At 37.9% G+C, this 17,913-nt stretch overlaps 1 long non-coding RNA gene across 9 annotated transcripts in view; it reads left to right on the forward strand.

Moving 5' to 3' along the window:
- LOC103351201 (uncharacterized) overlaps positions 1–17,913 on the forward strand; it is a 306,632-nt gene that overhangs the window by 107,315 nt on the left and 181,404 nt on the right. For 4 of the 9 annotated variants that reach the window (XR_016217365.1, XR_016217363.1, XR_016217364.1 and 1 more), the window contains exon 3: positions 17,727–17,814. The exons of 4 other annotated variants lie outside the window; for them this stretch is intronic. This is a non-coding gene — a long non-coding RNA (uncharacterized LOC103351201). Of the gene's footprint in view, positions 1–10,597; positions 10,752–17,726; positions 17,815–17,913 lie in introns of those variants that run through there. One more of the 9 variants, XR_016217367.1, reaches the window with a different exon arrangement.

Below are 17,913 nucleotides of genomic sequence, written 5' to 3' on the forward strand. Positions count from 1 at the left end.
TACATAAATTATATACATGCATAAATATGAATATTAATCAGGTTTTATTAAAATCTTATCTTTGAAAATTCCTTGTCACTGTCAACAAAATCTTTTCTACTAGAATGGTAAGGGCTATTTATTTCACCACAAATCAAAGATAATAGTTCAGAATCTCACTAGTTACTTTGAAATTTTTGTGTCATTAAGTGCTTGGCAAAGCTTAGAAAAATTTTTTTGACTCCTGATATAACTGAAACTTAGCTTTATTTTATTTTTTCAAAGATTTATTTATTTATTCGAAAGTCAGAGTTACGCAGAGAGAAGAGGCAGAGAGAGGTCTTTCATCTGATGGTTCACTCCCCAATCTGCCCTAATGGCCAGAGCTGCAACAATCCAAAACCAGGAGCCAGGAGATTCTTCCAGGTCTCCCTCACAGGTGCAGGGGCCCAAGGACTTGGGCCATCTTCTACTGCTTTCCCAGGCCATAGCAGAGAGCTGGATTGGAAGTGGAGCAGCTGGGACTCAAACCAGTGCCCTTAGGGGTGCAGACACTGCAGGCAGCAGCTTTACTCACTATGCCACAGTGTTGGCCCTTAGCTTGATTTTAAATTTGAGGAGAATGGTTATCCAAATTTTAGGTAGGAAAGAGTCAAACAGAGGAGCTAATCCTACATTTCTTGTATATTTATTTCAAATTCAAAACTTTCACTCATCATGACATTTGTCCTAATTACTCTGATTCTTGAGGAGCCTATTATATTAACATCACAATGGTAGATATTTGGAGGGGAATTGGAAGACCATGCTGATTTAGACACCAATTCTACTTCTAAATTGCTTACATTTAATTGTAAAGAATATATTGAAAGGTGTATATCTCAGAATTTCAGTCTGAAAACCTTGTGTATGTGTGTGAGAGTTAGCGTGTTGAGGGGAGGAGAGAGAGAATGATTTCAGGAGTTATGTGCAAGCTGGATATTTGTGGCTGACCACAAATAGAATATACCTAACTGTTTAATAAGTGTCACTTCTATTTTTACTAATTTTGAGACTATAAATGATACCGATTTGATGTGAAGTTTATTGGCTTAAGCAATGTTTTCAAAACATTGTGTTTTAACACAAGTCCAGTCTAGCTATGTGCAAGGCTTTGCATGAGTCTTCAAAACCTCCAGAGAAAATGTACATGACAAAAAATGCATAGGTTTCAGCATTTTCCCCAAAACAAACTTATCTTTTAATTCATTTCCATAAATGTTTGAAGTACCCACATATGGTAATATAATTATATATTTATGTAAAAATATGTGCAGTGAAGCTATTTTCATATTAAAATTATAACACTTATTGTATTGAAAGCAATAAAAAGAATTGCATAACAAGCCATTTATATATTCACTAGTTTTCAATAACATAGATATTTATAGTCACAAATTATGCAGAGTTTAAGGTCATTAAATTCAACTATCTTTCTGAATCATTCTGACTCTCCTTTGTTCAATAGATTAGAAAGGAATGAAAATATGGTTTTGTATTTATAGTCACATATGCCCCATGGTAACATTAAAAGTATTTAAAGAAGAAAAAAAAAGTATTTAAAGAAGAACATGAGCTTAAAAAACATTTAAAATCGTGAGTAAAACAAGATGAATATGAAATATTTCTGAATAATTTTCTTATATATCTCTGAACAGTTTTGTTGGCTTGATTTCAGTTACAACTTTTTGATGCATAGGGTTACATATCTTGTATTTGGTAGAGATCAAAGTGGAACTTATCAATAAAATTGCCTATATATTCATGCACAAGTTGATGTGAGATCTTTGTCTCTGCCTCCCTTTATCCATCTCTGTTTCACTTGCTTTCAAATAAATAGTAAATTTAAAAATGAAGTCTATTTAATAATATGAAAATCATTATGTTTTTCTAAAGATCGTCCAAAGCCTTTGGTATGGCCTTCCATACATTCTCTTGTCCTATCATAGTTTTCCTTTCTGACCTTTCCTCTTATCTCTTATTCCATTCTCCTGGAACTAAAAACACTGCAATCCCAATTACACTACCTCCATGAGCAATAAGTTTGCCTCCCAGTCCCCCACTTCCCTCAGAATCAGCCCTAAAGGCACTCGGATCTGGCTGAAAAGCCCATGAGAGTATTTCAGGCATGGAAAGCCAAGACACTCTGGCAAAAAGATCTCTGTGAGTGAGATCCCAGTGGAAAGAACAGGTCTTCAAAGAGGGAGGTACCTTTCTCTGACGGGAGGAGAGAACCTCCACTTTGACTATGACCGTGTCTAAACAAGATAAGAGTCGGAGAACTCAAGGGGCTTCCATAGCCTTGGAAACTCATGACTGGTGCATAGGGAGATTACTGATGCCATAAACAGGAGTGTCAATTTGTAAAGTCAACAACAGGAGTCACTGTGCACTTACTCCTCATGTAGGATCTCTGTCCTTAATGTGCTGTACACTGAGGCTTAATGCTATAACGAGTACTCAAACAGTATATTTCACTTTGTGTTTCTATGGGGGTGCAAACTGTTGAAATCTTTACTTAATGTACACTAAACTGATCTTCTGTTAAAAAAAAAAAAAAAAAAAAAAGAAAAGAAAAGAAACTATCAATTCCCAACTTGACTCTCACTGGGATTAAACATGACAATAGGTCTGATCTGATTTCATCATCATTTAAAAAAAAATCATCTATTATTTTTCACTTTATGTTTCTGTGTGGGAACAAACTGTTGAAATCCTTACTTAAGGTATACTAAGCTGATCTTCTGTATACTAAGATAATCGAAAATGAATCTTGATGTGAATGGAAGGGGAGAGGGAGTGGGAAAGGGGAGGGTGGTGGGTGGGAGGGACGGTATGGGGGGGAAAGCCATTGTAACCCATGAGACGTACTTTGGAAATTTATATTCATTAAATAAAAGATAAAAAAAAAAAAAAAAAAAAAAAAAATAAGTTTGCCTCCCAGTCCCCCACTTCCCTTATTTTTTTTTTTTTTTTTTTTTGGAAAATGTCTCTTTTCCCTATCTCATACACTTCTTTAAGCCATTTTACTTCAAATAAAATATGCAAGCCAAAGACAAAAATATCAGGAAAAACAGCAATTTTGAACTTTTACTCAAAATACTAAAATGGAAGGCTTTAGGCCTGATGACCATAGCACTATCAGACCAGCAAAAATCTGCCTAAGATTCAGATGTTTTTTAAAGGGCATAAAATAAATTTTCAGAGTATTGTTTTAATACATGATGTTAAAACTAATTTTAACTGAGAACAAAAATGCTGGGAAGAGAGTGATAGGCTGAGGGTTTTTTGGATAAAGCTTTTCAAAGAGAAGATGTTTTAATTTACTCATGAAGAACAAATAAGTTTTTGAAACAAAGGAATAAGACAAATAGCAGGCAGAAGAAGGTCATTGTCTCTGATGGTTATTAAGTTCCTGCCTTGATTGAAGATATTGAGAAATGCCTAAAGCCTCTAGAGATGAAAAACAAAACAAGTCTTGAAATAAAAGAAAGCAGAATAATAACTATTTTTTCATCCCATCGAACACAATATAAAAAACACTCTACAAGGGCAAAGTAGGAAGAAACCATTCACTTCCCAGAACATCTCTCTTCTGGGAGTTAGTTAAGATCTTCAGTAGATTATTAAAGAAAATCAAGTTTTTAAAAGACTTTGGCTTTGATTTTAAATATTTCAAGGATGTGGTATTTTGTTGGATGATTTTTTCATTGGAATCTCCCGCATTTCAGTTAGTTTTTGAGTATCTTTTTCTGAATCTATGTATCTCGTAACTCTAAACTCCTAGTATAATAAGAACATAGAAGAAGAAAGCTGACAACATTCTCCCCCACGTCTCCAAGGAAGCAGAAACCACTCATGCATATAGGAAAGAAAGCCAAGTAGGTAAAATACATAGCAATAGTTGAGGAATAGCCTTGATGCATTGAGTTGTTGTTCCTTGCACTGTTTCTTTTGGGAGTGTGACCAAGGCAGACGGTAGACTTACAGTATGTGTAAATAGTCCGCATACCTCAAGGGTATTTCATTGTAATGCAGTAGAGTGTGGAGAAAATTTGAAGTGTGAGGGACAGAGTTTGGGAGAGAGGAAAAAGCTAGGTAGGTAGAGATGCCAGTATCAACAAATCAACTAAAATGTAGATTGGTACCAGGTTGTCAAAGAGCTCGAGTGACATTCTAAGACATTTAGACAAGTTATGGCAAATTTCATAAGATTTAAGAAGAACCTTGATAGAAACAAGTTGATTCTAGATACTTATAAATGAAATTTTAACAAAAACTCAGATTCAGGAGGCAGGCACTGTGGTGTAGCAGGTTAAAGCCCTGGCCTGAAGCACTAGCATCCCATATGGGCACCAGTTCTAGTCCCGGCTGCTCCTCTTCAGATCCAGCTCTCTGTTATGGCCTGGGATATCAACAGAAGATGGTCCAAGTCCTTGAACCCCTGCACCCACGTGGAAGACCCAGAAGAAGCTCCTGGCTCCTGGCTTCGGATTGGCGCAGCTCTGGCCATTGCAGCCATCTGGGGAGTAAACAGTGGTTGGAAGACCTCTCTCTCTGACTCTACCTCTCTCTGTAGCTCTGTCTTTCAAATAAATAGAATAAATCTAAAAAAAAATTCAGATTCTGTAATAACTTGGTTAAATAACAATTATAATATAGGACTTTATCATTATGTGGACAATAGGAAAATTCCTCATCTTTTCATGTTTTTTTTACATGATTTCACAAGTAGTATACAAATATGGTATCAAAAATACAACCATATTTTAACTTTGGTAATTGGTCATCAGATTAATTATACCTAGGACTACAGATTTATTTTGTAGATTATTTTTTCAAGATATAAAAATAATTTTAAAATCTTAACAGTCTTGTTCTAATTATGCTTCCGGCTAATTTTGTGTTAACAGGAAACATTTATGAATATTCAAACTTTTAATATTGCCAAGTAAAAATTGATATTTGAAAGTTCTCAATTTCACATTTTATTAAATAAGATTACCTGAATTAGATAATAATATAGTGATGCATTTATCTATAGATACATATAAGAGAGAATGTTAGGCTCCTTTTAAACCCTATTTGATAATTATAAAGAGGCATACATTTAAGGTCTTGGATATAATTTTAGTGATTAGTTTTACAGGAGCAAATTTCAGGGCCATTCAATTTCACTAGAAATTTAATTTTATTAGAAGAACTAGTAAAAAAATGCATCAGATTTAACATAATAACAGTAAAATAAGAATTATTTATTGGGGCCGGCACAGTGGCGCAGTAGGTTATCCTCCTCCTGCAGTGCCAACATCCCATATGGGCGCTGGTTCTAGTCCTGGCTGCTCTTCTTCCAATCCATTTCTCTGCAGTGGCTTGGGAAAGCAGTAGAAGATAACCCAAGTCCTTGGGTCCTTGCACCCACAGGGGAGATCAGGAAGTGGCACCTGGCTCCTGGCTTTGGATTGGTGCAGCTCTGGCCATTGAGGCCATCGGGATAGTGAATCAACGGACTGAAGACCTTTCTCTCTGTCTCTCTCTATCACTGTCTGTAACTCTCTCTCTCAAATAAATAAATAAAATCTAAAAAAAAATCATCACATATATGTCTGGAAAGTAGAATAAGGGTTGGCTTTGGAAAACAGTAATATACTCAGGGATGCCATTTAATCATACCACATAACTGTTTTTTTAATTTTTATGTTTACCTCAATTAATTCACACCAGAAATCCTTACTATTTTCCAGAAAGGGACTAAGATTTCTTAAATGAATCACATATCCTATGTCTGGAGTAGAAAATGCACACTATGATCACAGGATAGTCTCTGTCACAGGAAAGAGCTCATAGATTAAATGGATTGTATAAAAAAGTATGTAGCCACTAGACAAAATGAGTTGCCTTCTCCAAATTTACTATGTTAATAAATAATGATTTTGGGTCATAAAAGAATGTTGGGTTTATGAAATAGAGATAAATAACAAAAAATGTTATATTTAGAAATGGAATAGAGTCCACTGCTCTTAAAACTTTTTCTACATGCCTGTACTTCCGAATCATTTATTGGGTCAGTGATGAATGCAGAATGAGTTGATGTTAAATAGATAGGATAAAGGTCATGTTTTTTTCCCTCAAAAGTAAAACTTAATTGAATGATCTATGTGTTATGACTTTAAGTAAGAAAATAACATATATTCAAATCTCACATGGATATTGTTTTAAATAATTTAAGATTTAAGATACCATAAAGTTCAGGGTTCATACAAAAGGTAAACATATATTAAGATTCCATGCTTTACTTTTTTACTGAGAGAAATATTTCATATCTTAATATTTTAAATACAAAATTTGATAAAGCTATCAACTTTGATAAAGCAGCAAAATTCTTTGAAGACAAATAAATGGTTATACATTTTAAGTCCAGTGATATGTTCTGTTTGAATATGAATACATATATTTTACCTAGAGTCTATGATTTTGGTATTTATATTATATAATTAAAATCTATAATTTTAGCTAAGTTTTTACCTTACTATTCTGTTTACACTAGGAACTTACTCCTTCAGCTGATTTTCTTTAGAAATTTTATCTAAAATCTGTCTATACCCTGTTCCTCCAAGCATCTAGTAATTACTATTCTGTGTTCAAACTGAGCTTTTTAAAAAATCTTCCAAATACGAAGGAGAACTATGTGGAGTAATGTTCCATTGTGGATATATATCACACTTTCTTCATCCACTTATCTGTTGATGATGGATGCCTTGGTTTTCTCCATACTTTGCCTATTATGAATAGTGCTGAAATGAATGTGATGTGTTATGACAAATGCTATAAGAATTTCAGTATTTTTAGATCAAAATAAACATCTTTTTAAAAAGTATATATGCTTTTGAAAGAGTTGCACAGAGAGAGAGAGAGAGAGAGAGACAGGGAGAAAGAAGGTTCTTCCATCTGCTGTTTTACACCCCAAATGGCTACAATGGCCAGGGCTGGGCCAGGTTGAGGCCATGAGCCTGGAACTCCCTCTGGGTGTCCCATGTGGACATCACAGGCCCAAACACGTGGGCCACCTTCTGCTGCTTTCTCTTGCGCATTAGCAGGGAGATGGTTCATAAGAGCAGCAGCTGGGACTTGAGCTGGAGTCCATATGAGATGCTGGTGTTCCAGGCTGTAACTTAACCCACTGTGCCACAATGCTGGCCCGCAAGTTTTACCTTTTACTTCCACTTTTCCACAAACTTTCTGCAGTATTCTCATACATTAAAAAAAGTTTCTCATGTGAAATAGAAATGGCATGTTAGGGTAATTCCTTAATATTCATCACTTCTGAATTTTAAGTACATATTCTGTCTAATACTGGAAAAAATACCAAGTCCAAACTTGGTAAATATCAGTATTACTATGATATAAAAACATTCTCTATTTAACTGTATTCATGAATCCACAGTATGACAAACCAAAGTTTTGGCAAGTGCTTTCATTCAAACATAGAAAAAGGCTGACTTGAAGCATGAGATGAAAATTTACATCCTTTTTTTATTTTTGTTTCCATGTTTTCTCTTCAATCTTTTCTTTCCTAATCTGGGCAGAAAGGCTTTGGACAAAAGAACCTGACTGATAGCAAGTCAGCTTGCATCAATTTTCATAGAACGTTTTTTTCAATCCATAAGAATAGATATACTTATTTTCTTGGAGAAATCTCTTATGTGTCTTGATTTTCCAACCTCAGCCACTAACACAAAAAAAGCAAATTAGGTATCAGCCTTACCAAGAGTGTTAGGAAAGCACAGATTAACTATTGATTAGCATCATAATAAACTTTGCTGTAAGGGTTTTACAGTTAAATATGGATGCTTGCATGGCCCGACACTGGTTTTATTTACTAGACATAATTTATCCCACTACATCTGGGTAGCAAATTACTATATAATGAAACATGTTTGGCCATCACTAGAGAGGCTTTGAATTATTTAGCAACAGATGCTAAGACAAAGCTTGAGGTGTGAGGTGTTTAATGGAATGCAACACCATGAAAGGTAGAGCAAAGACACATGATTGGCTGGTGCAGAAAGGTGAAGTGTTACACGCACGATATTATCCTGCAGAGGGGAGCCAGAGATCTTACATTAGTTCTCTCTCAGTAGTGATCTAAAATGTTTGCCTCCTGTAATTCCCCTGGAGACCTGGAGACTGTTCAGCCACAGACCAGCAAACCTACACTGTTGAAGATCTTTTAGGGACGGGCAGCTTTATCTCCTAGGACTCATTCTTTACACTTCTGCTCCTCATTAAGCCGCAGGAATTATTCATTTTTCCTTAACAACGCTTGAGGAAACAAATCCAGGCACCAAGAACACTTGACTTCACATTCTTTTTCAATCTTGTAGCAGGTTATGCTTTGTCATGGACAAAATGCAGTCACCTTGTGTCTGAGTTCACGTCTATCTCCCACCACACGCTGTACATTTTTTCATTAGCCTGACTATGGTGAACTAAAAGCGTTTTTCTTCTTCCCATCTGGGACAGTTTTGCTCCCAAGGGACACTTGTCTGAAGGTATATATGCTCACTACACCAAGGGCAGTTGTGATTCTACTGGGTCAGTTAGGGATGCTGCTAAATATTATGAACAATGATGTATAAATTTCATCTTAATTGTATAATGAACAATTGTCACAATAAGAAATTTCCAGTCAAAATATAAAAAATGCAGAACTTTAGGAGTTCAAAGAAATACATAAATTTAATTGTACTGCAAATATAACTCCTTCTCCTTTTTTTACACAAACTGTAGATTTTTTAAGTGACTTTGAGTTGTACCTTGGCAAACAGACAACTCTCACCCTCCCCTATGGGACAGGCAGAAAGAAGTCACTTCACTTAACATGTTTTTAATAAGAAACCCAAACCTCAACTATTCCTACTATTTCTATTTCACCTGGTCTTGGTTTACTTTGTGGAAGAATAAAGCTGGAAATTAAAATGTGCTCATTAATTGTTTCTGTCTTTCAATGAAATTTGTTGCTCCTTTGCCACTGGATGCACCGAGGATTCTCTATCCAAAGCTCTTTTATTTTATTTTATTTTATTTATTATTATTATTATTATTTTGACAGGCAGAGTGGACAGTAAGAGAGAGAGACAGAGAGAAAGGTCTTCCTTTGCCGTTGGTTCACCCTCCAATGGCCGCCACGGCCGGCGTGCTGTGGCCAGCGCACTGCGCTGATCCGATGGCAGGAGCCAGGTATTTATCCTGGTCTCCCATGGGGTGCAGGGCCCAAGGATTTGGGCCATCCTCCACTGCACTCCCTGGCCACAGCAGAGAGCTGGCCTGGAAGAGGGGCAACCAGGACAGAATCCGGCGCCCCGACCAGACTAGAACCCGGTGTGCCGGCGCCGCTAGGTGGAGGATTAGCCTAGTGAGCTGCGGCGCCAGCCTATCCAAAGCTCTTGTACTGGCCAGCCCTGCAGCTCACTTGGCTAATCCTCTGCCTGCGGCACCAGTACTCTGGGTTTTAGTCCCTGTTGGGGCGCCGGATTCTGTCCCAGTTGCTCCTCTTCCAGTCCAGCTCTCTGCTGTGGCCTGGGGGGGGGGGGGGGGTGGCAGAGGATGGCCCAGGTGCTTGGGCCCTGCACCTGCATGGGAGACCAGGAGGAAGCACCTGGCTCCAGGCTTCGGATTGGTGCAGCACGCCGGCTGTAGCAGCCATTTGGGGGGTGAACCAACAGAAAGAAAAACTTTCTCTCTCTCTCCCTCTCACTGTCTATAACTCTACCTGTCAAATACATAAAAATAAAAAAAAGGGGGGGCCGGCGCCGTGGCTCACTATGCTAATCCCCAGCCTGTGGCATGGGCATCTCAGGTTCTAGTCCTGGTTGGGGGCTGGATTCTATCCCGGTTGCTCCTCCAGTCCAGCTCTCTTGCTATGGCGAGGGAAGGCAGTGGAGGATGGCCCAAGTGCTTGGGCCCTGCACCCGAATGGAAGACCAGGAGGAAGCACCTGGCTCCTGGCTTAGGATTGGCGCAGCGCGCCCACCACAGTGGCCATTTGCGGGGTGAACCAACGGAAGGAAGACCTTTCTCTCTCTCTCTCTCTCTCTCTCTCTCTCTCTCACTGTCTAACTCTGCCTGTCAAAACAAAAACAAAAACAAACAAAACAACAACAACAACAATAACAAAAAGTGCTTGTACTTTCGTCCCAACTTTGGAGCTCAGAGGAAAATTCTGGAAAACAGGGAAACTATTCATCAGCTTCTGTTACTGTGGTATATTACAGTTTACTGGACGTTTTCATGAAATCTTCAAAATATTGTATTTTAGATGCTATTTTGAATATAATATTATGGTTTAAATTGGATAAAGTTAATAAATGGATAAAGTAATTGGATAAATGTCACTATTATCAATATTGCTTCAAATTTTCAAATTTTTTTTTCAATTTCAAGTACTTCTATATAAACGACATTCATGATTTATTTAGAGCATTTAGCTCCTAGGAGTCTTTCTTTAAAGCACTAGTGTACATTCTTTAATATTTCAATTGCTTCCCCAAAAGTCTTATAAATTGAATTCTCTCCTCAGGCAGCCACATGGTCAAATCAATTTACTGCCAGAGACATGGAATTTTTGAGTGAAAAATAAAATGAGAACACGTATGCCTTCTCCATTCAGTGATCACTTTGAAAGTGGATAGGAAGAATGCCTGATACTCATTTCTAAGCAGTTGCCATGGAAGGTAGAACCCTTTCTTATGGAACCAGTAACACAAAATAATAACTGAAAGAATCTTTTTAAAGTGTTTTCAGAATTTAGCATAAGTATAGGATGAACTCATGCTAAATTTCAATGTTGGTTAAAGTTGGAAATGTAAATACAATGAGATGAAACTTAATACTGATTTTATATATATAAGGCAATACATGGCAAAAAGGATTTGATCTTTACAGAATGATCTCATAGACTTTGCTGCAGATAGAATAGAATATCTGCATAATCAGAACACATATTTTGAATCTAGCATACAGCACAAAAAATTTAAGAAGAGATTTTTATTTTAGTAAAATGTTTTAGAAGAGTTCAAGATTTACAGAAAAATTGTGAATAGTATTCAACATTCCCATCTAACTTATGTGAACTTTTCCCTACTGTTAACACTTAACATTGTTATGGTATATTTGTTATAACTAATGAATCATTATATTATTATGGTACATTAGTTACAATTAATAATGACTAATGTGGAAGTCCATATTTTATTCAGGATTCTTGAATAAATGCTCTAATGCCCTTTATCTAGTGCCACTTAGAATATATTGCTTTTTTTAAAAAGATATTATTTATTTATTTGAGAGATAGAGTTACAGACAGTGAAAGGGGGAGAGAGAGGTCTTCCATCTGCTGGTGCACTCCCCAAATGCCTGCAATGTCTGGAGCTGTGCTGATCCGAAGCCAGGAGTCAGGAGCTTCTTTCAGATCTCCCACACGGGTGCAGGGGCCCAAGTGTCTGGGCCATCTTCCACTGCTTTCCCAGGCTATAAGAGACAGCTATGTCGGAAGAGTGGCAGCTGGGACTTGAATTGCCACCCAAGTGGGATGCTGATGCGGCAGGCAGAGGATTAACCTACTGAGCTACAGCACTGGCCCCAGAATATATTACATTTACGTCGCATCTCTTTAGACTTTGCTTAACTGTGAAAATGTTTAAGGGGACTGTGCTGTAGTATAGCAAAGTAATGCTGCCACCTGCAGGGTCGGCATCCTACATGGGCACTTGTTTCAGTCCCGGCTGCTCCAATTCCCATCCAGCTCTCTGCTATGGCCTGGGAAAGCAGTAAAAGATGGCCGACGTCTTTGGGCCCCTGCACCCATGAGGGAGACCTGGAAGAAACTCCTGGCTTCTGATTGGCCCAGCTCCAGCCATCATGGCTATTTAGGTAGTGAGCCAGTGGATGGAAGACCTCTCTCTCTTCCCCTCTCTCTGCCTCTGCCTCTCTGTAACTCTGCCTTTCAAACAATAAATATTTAAAAATAATACAGAAAATTTATAAAATACATATCTCTATCTCTGTCTCTACATATATGATCTCATCTGACAGTTTTAAGGAGTCCTGGGCAGATGTTTTGTACATGTCACTCAATTGTCTGATTAGCATGAATTAATGGGAGTAATAGGGCTTGGAGAAGATTACATAGGTAAAGTGCCACCCTAATCATGTGATACAAGGGTACATACTGTCAAGCTGATTTAATCATTTTTGGTATTGTTAATGTAGTGGCTATTTTAGTGCTTGTTACACTCTCTTTTTAACACCCATCACTCTGTGCTCTTAGGAAAACCATGACTATGCAAAGCTACAGTTAAGGACTGGAGAGCTAGACTTCACCAGCTTGATTTAGAATACATATATAAATAATCTGGAATCCTTCCATGTGGAAGATTTGTTTATTTTTTTTAGTTATTTTTATTAAATCTTTTGTCATTTATTTTAACAGTATGAACTGATATAAATCTGTCTCTTACCTTGGCTTATAATATAAGATTTCTATATATTGTTGCTACAATTGTTCACATTTTGACAATTTGGAGCTGTTTCAGCTAGCTCTCATGTTCCTTTAATCTCCTCCCACTCTGTGTGTGTGTGTGTGTGTGTGTGTGTAAGTGCTGTTTTCTGGCACTACAAAATGCTCCATGTTCACTTTATATGTAGCACAGCATAGAAAAGTTAATTGGTTATTAGAGAAGAGCATTAGAATCCAGTTGTCTGTCACTACTAGAGTGCATTCTGTTAGGTCATTGTAATTGACAAAACAAGAAAATATATGTGTAGCTGGCACTGAGGCTCAATAGGCTAATCCTCTGCCTGCGGCGCCAGCACACCGGGTTCTAGTCCTGGTCGGGGTGCTGGATTCCATCCGGTTGCCCCTCTTCCAGGCCATCTCTCTGCTGTGGCCCGGGAGTGCAGTGGAGGATGGCCGAAGTCCTTGGGCCCTGCACCCGCATGGGAGAGCAGGAGAAGCACCTGGCTCCTGCCTTCGGATCAGCGTGGTGCGCTGGCCGCAGCGGCCATTGGGGGGTGAACCAACGGTAAAGGAAGACTTTTCTGTCTCTCTCTCTCACTGTCCACTCTGCCTGTCAAAAAAAAAAAGAAAAGAGGCCGGCGCCGTGGCTCACTAGGCTAATCCTCCGCCTAGCGGCGCCGGCACACCGGGTTCTAGTCCGGTAGGGGCGCCAGATTCTGTCCCGGTTGCCCCTCTTCCAGGCCAGCTCTCTGCTGTGGCCAGGGAGTACAGTGGATGATGGCCCAGGTGCTTGGGCCCTGCACCCCATGGGAGACCAAGAAAAGCACCTGGCTCCTGGCTCCTGCCATCGGATCAGCGCGGTGCGCCGGCTGCAGCGCGCCAGCCGCGCCGGCCATTGGAGGGTGAACCAACAGCAAAGGAAGACCTTTCTCTCTGTCTCTCTCTCTCACTGTCCACTCTGCCTGTCAAAAAATAAAAATAAAAATAAAAAAAAAAGAAAAAGAAAGAAAAGATACAAAGTATATGTGTATACATTAACACTTGCATATACATACTCAAATATTTCTATTTGTAATAATTTGTATCTATATTAAGCTAAGCATGTTCATAAATATCTCCAAATTTAACCCATTGCCTCATGGATCATTCCAACTGTCTATCCCAACTTGCCTGTAACCTCCCAAACATGAGAAATCTGTTATCTTCCTTCTGTCATTCATTTTTTAATTGTTCAATGTCAGTAAATGTGATTGTGGGTATGGAATGATTAGACTCTGACTCACAGAAATCATTTATGCACCTAAGTACCAGGTTCATGCTCAGTCCTTTTGCTCTTGTGTCATTGATTTTACTTACTTTCAAGCATGTTTAGATAAGTGTGTCTTTATCCATCTTCTTCAAGAGCATAGTTTCTTTCATTTGTAAAGCAGTTACATTCTCTTACCACATTCTGCATTTCATTCTGGGATTCTCTATTCTCCAGAGTGATTTTTTGCAATATGGAAACATTGGGATTTTTAAAAAGGATTTATTATTTATTTGAAAGGCAGAGTTACAGAGAAAGAGACAGAGAGAAAGATGTTCATCCACTGGTTCACTCTCGAAATATCTACAATGGCTAGGACTTGGCGAGGCCCAAGCCAGGCGACAGGAGCCTCCTCCATGTCTCCCACGTGGGTGCAGGAGCCCAAGCACTTGAGCCATCCTCCATTGCCTTCCCAGGCCATTAACAGGGAGTGGGAACAGAAGTGCGCAGCCAGGAATCTAACCTGCGCCCATGTGGGACCCTGGCTGTCACAAGTGACAGCTAAACTCTTTATGCTACAATGCTAGCCCCTGCAAATATCAAGATTTAATCTTCATGCTGTAAAGTGATACAAGTTTTGAAAAATATTAAACATAGTAGATCCACCATCATGATATTACCTGTCAGCCTCACCTATTCACTTCCCACAAAGAGAAAACCCTAGAAATCACTAATCTCGTTAGTCTCTGTGCTCTTATTTCTAGAATGCCCGATCGCTGGAATAATAATGTTTATTGCCTTTTCAGACTAACTTCTTCCAGTCAGCAGTATGCATTTATGACCCATTTTGTTATATGACTTGGCGACATTCTTTTTTATTGCTGAACAGAATTTTGTTGTGGGGATGTACTGTCATTAGTTTATCCATTCATTTATTGAAAAGAATCTTAATTGCTTCCAGTTTTTGATGATTATGAACAAAGCTATTATAAACAGTGTAAACATATGTGCAGACAGGGAGGGTGACTGCTGAATGCAGTATGGCAAAATTATTATGTTTAGCGTATTTAGTACCTGATTTGGGTGGGCTATACATGAAAAGTTCAATACCAGATATGAGTGAATATATCTGTCTTTATCTGTCTGTCAAAATGCCAGCATCTTCCACCTATACTACCTACATATGTTTTACTTACCCACATGGTATAATCATCATTTCTTATTAGGATCATCCCAGCAATGTCTTCCTTCATTGAGAAAATACTTCACCTGATGTAAAGGAAATCCTTGGCTTCTCCTTTTTCTTGACTTCATTTTGAATGGTCCCCAACCACAGAATTCTTTTGTATGTTCCCTGTTTAGTGTTCATGTAGTCCTGCCTTTTGAGCTACCTCATTAATGTTTTTTAGTTTGTCCAGTTTCAGCCCAAAGATTCTTTCTAAGCTGCATCAGTGTGAAAACATTCTCATTCTTTCCCATTGTCTCTCTCCCATGCTCTCTCCCATTCTTTCCCTCCCTCCTTTCCTTGCCCTCTCCCTCTCCCTCTCCCTTTCTTCCCCCTCCCCTTCTCCCACACCACTTGCTACAAGGAGGCAGTGAAAACTGGTTGTCTCTGTGCCCCTTCCACTATCTTGTGTCAGCAGATCTCAATAGAAAAGTTGAGCTTATTCCTCCCATACAGAAGCAATTGCAATAATGTGGTATGAATCAGAACTCTGCTTTTACCAAAAACCTGCCTGTGGGACTAAATATAGCTGCCCTTTACCCTCCACCATGCCTAACAGTGCACTGTTTCAGTGTTCCCCTTCTGCCTGGGATGTTGCTAGCAGGTCATAGTTGGGAGATGAACACCCACCCCAAGCTACATATGAATGCCACATATAAGTAAGCTGTCTGCCTACTAAAAATAAAGATTAGGATCCAGAGACTCATAACAAAATTTCTAGGAAACAAAATCAATAATTTTATCAAAAATCAGGAGAAACTCTACTTGAATTGACAGGAAACTGATTGGACAATAATGCTGAAATGGGCCACCTGCAGACATTTGCTAAATCATTTTGAAAGTTTCAATCATTAAAGAAATTACAAACATTCATAAAACAAAAGAATACGCAGAAATACAGGGTACTTCTAAAATTATCAAAAATGAATTAAAAGATGTTTAATTTTGGTGCAAAAAACACTGAAACCTATTCATAGTTTTTCCATAATTCACACGTTTATTTTCCATTAACTCATTTAAGACCTGTTGTGTCTAGAATTTGATTATAGAGCTAAAAATATTACCAAAATGGAAAACCTCACAGGACAACTCAAAAATTGCATACAACAAAGGAAAACATTAGTCAATTTGAAGATAATGGAATAGAAATTATCCAATGAGACAACAGATTAAAAAACAGAGTGAATAAAGAATGTACAAAATCCTCAGGTACCTATGGCATACAAAACAATATATTAAAACCACTGGATTCCCAGAAGAAAAATACATGGTTAAGGGCCTCTCAAAATTGGCAAAAGTTTAAACTTTCCATTTTGGGAACTTGAACAAACCACCAACAAAATAAACCAAAAGAAATCTCTGCCAAGTCACTCCTGTATTAAAATACTGAAAACTAGACATGAAAAAAATATTAAAAATGGTGAAAGAGAAAAGGATTACCTAGAATGGAACACCAATTTGAATGACATCCAACTTCTCATATGTAACCATGGAGGATAGGAGTGACTGACACAACGTTTTGTAAGTGCTCGAAGTAAAAAACTTCATCTTCAAATCTATATCCAATGAAAACCTCCCTCTGTAGAAATATCCTTCAGGAATGATGGAAAAAGACTTTCTCAGACAAAGGAAAACTAAGTGAATTTGTTGCCAGCAGTCCTAAACTGAAAGAATGGCTAAAGTAAATTTTCTTTCCATATGTCCATCTTTCTTTCAAACAAATAAAAATAGTTGAAAAATAGAGGCCAGTGTTGTGGTGTAATGGGTAAAACTGCTGCCTGTGACACCAGCATTCCATGTGGACACTGGTTTGAATCCCACCTGCTCCACTTCAAATCCAGCTCCCTGCTAATAGCATGGGAAAAAAAGCAGTCAAGGATGGCCCAAGTGCTTGAGCCCCTGTCACCCATGTGTGAGATCTGGTAGAAGTTCCTGGACTTTGGCCTGGCTCAGCCCTGGCCCTTGCGTCCAGCTGAGGAGTGAATCAGCAAATGGAAGTCCTCCTTCTTTCTTAACTCTGTCTTTCAAATAAATAAATCTTTAAAAAATATATATAAATTTAAAATTTATACTGATTATTGGTAGTTTCTAGGGAAAGGGATGGGGATAGATGGAAAGATGTCACTGTAAAGGGATAGCATGAGAAAGTCTTGTGTTGTTTCTATATGTTGAGCCACATGCATGATAAAATTGCATAGAACTACGCACATGTGCACACACATATGTAAAACTAATGAAATCTAAATAAGCTCTATGGATGATTTCAATGTTAATTTTCTGTTTTTGAAATTGTACTACAATTCTGTAAGCTGTTACTATTTTGATAATCTGGCAGAAGGGATACCAAGGGACTTCCTTGAATATTAGTTCACAATTCCCTTTGACAATAATTATTTCAAAATAAAAACTAACCACCAGCACAACAACAATGGAAAGATTCAGTTTTACTTTCTTGGACAATATTTTTGAAGACTCCTAGAAGGATTAGAAATTTTAATCCTTAAGAAGGTTATGGAAACAGTGCTCAATAAATAATTCAAGAATAGTACATGACCACCCAACTAAAATGAATCTGAATATAGTATGTTACATACTATGTTTATATATAATCATCCTTATATAATTTCATTTTGCTTCATTAATTTTTCTTTGAAAATTTCTACTACAGAGATTACTTTATGTTGAGGCAACTATACATTTATTAATGTTTCTTTTTTCAGCTTTTTTTCCTGAAATACCAAAACCAGAAGTCAACTTCTTAAGATGAGAGATCACTGTGTCTCCTGTCAGAACAGCTAATAACAAAATGTATGTGGAGGTTTCTTAATATAATTGAATTAAGCATTTTCTATAAGACAAACTATTCATTTTAATGAGTTCTGCCAAACAATTGTCACATAATCCCAA

Source organism: Oryctolagus cuniculus, chromosome 12 (genome assembly GCF_051225735.1).
Source record: "Oryctolagus cuniculus isolate XC-2025 breed Fujian yellow rabbit chromosome 12, ASM5122573v1, whole genome shotgun sequence".
Lineage (NCBI taxonomy): Eukaryota > Metazoa > Chordata > Mammalia > Lagomorpha > Leporidae > Oryctolagus > Oryctolagus cuniculus.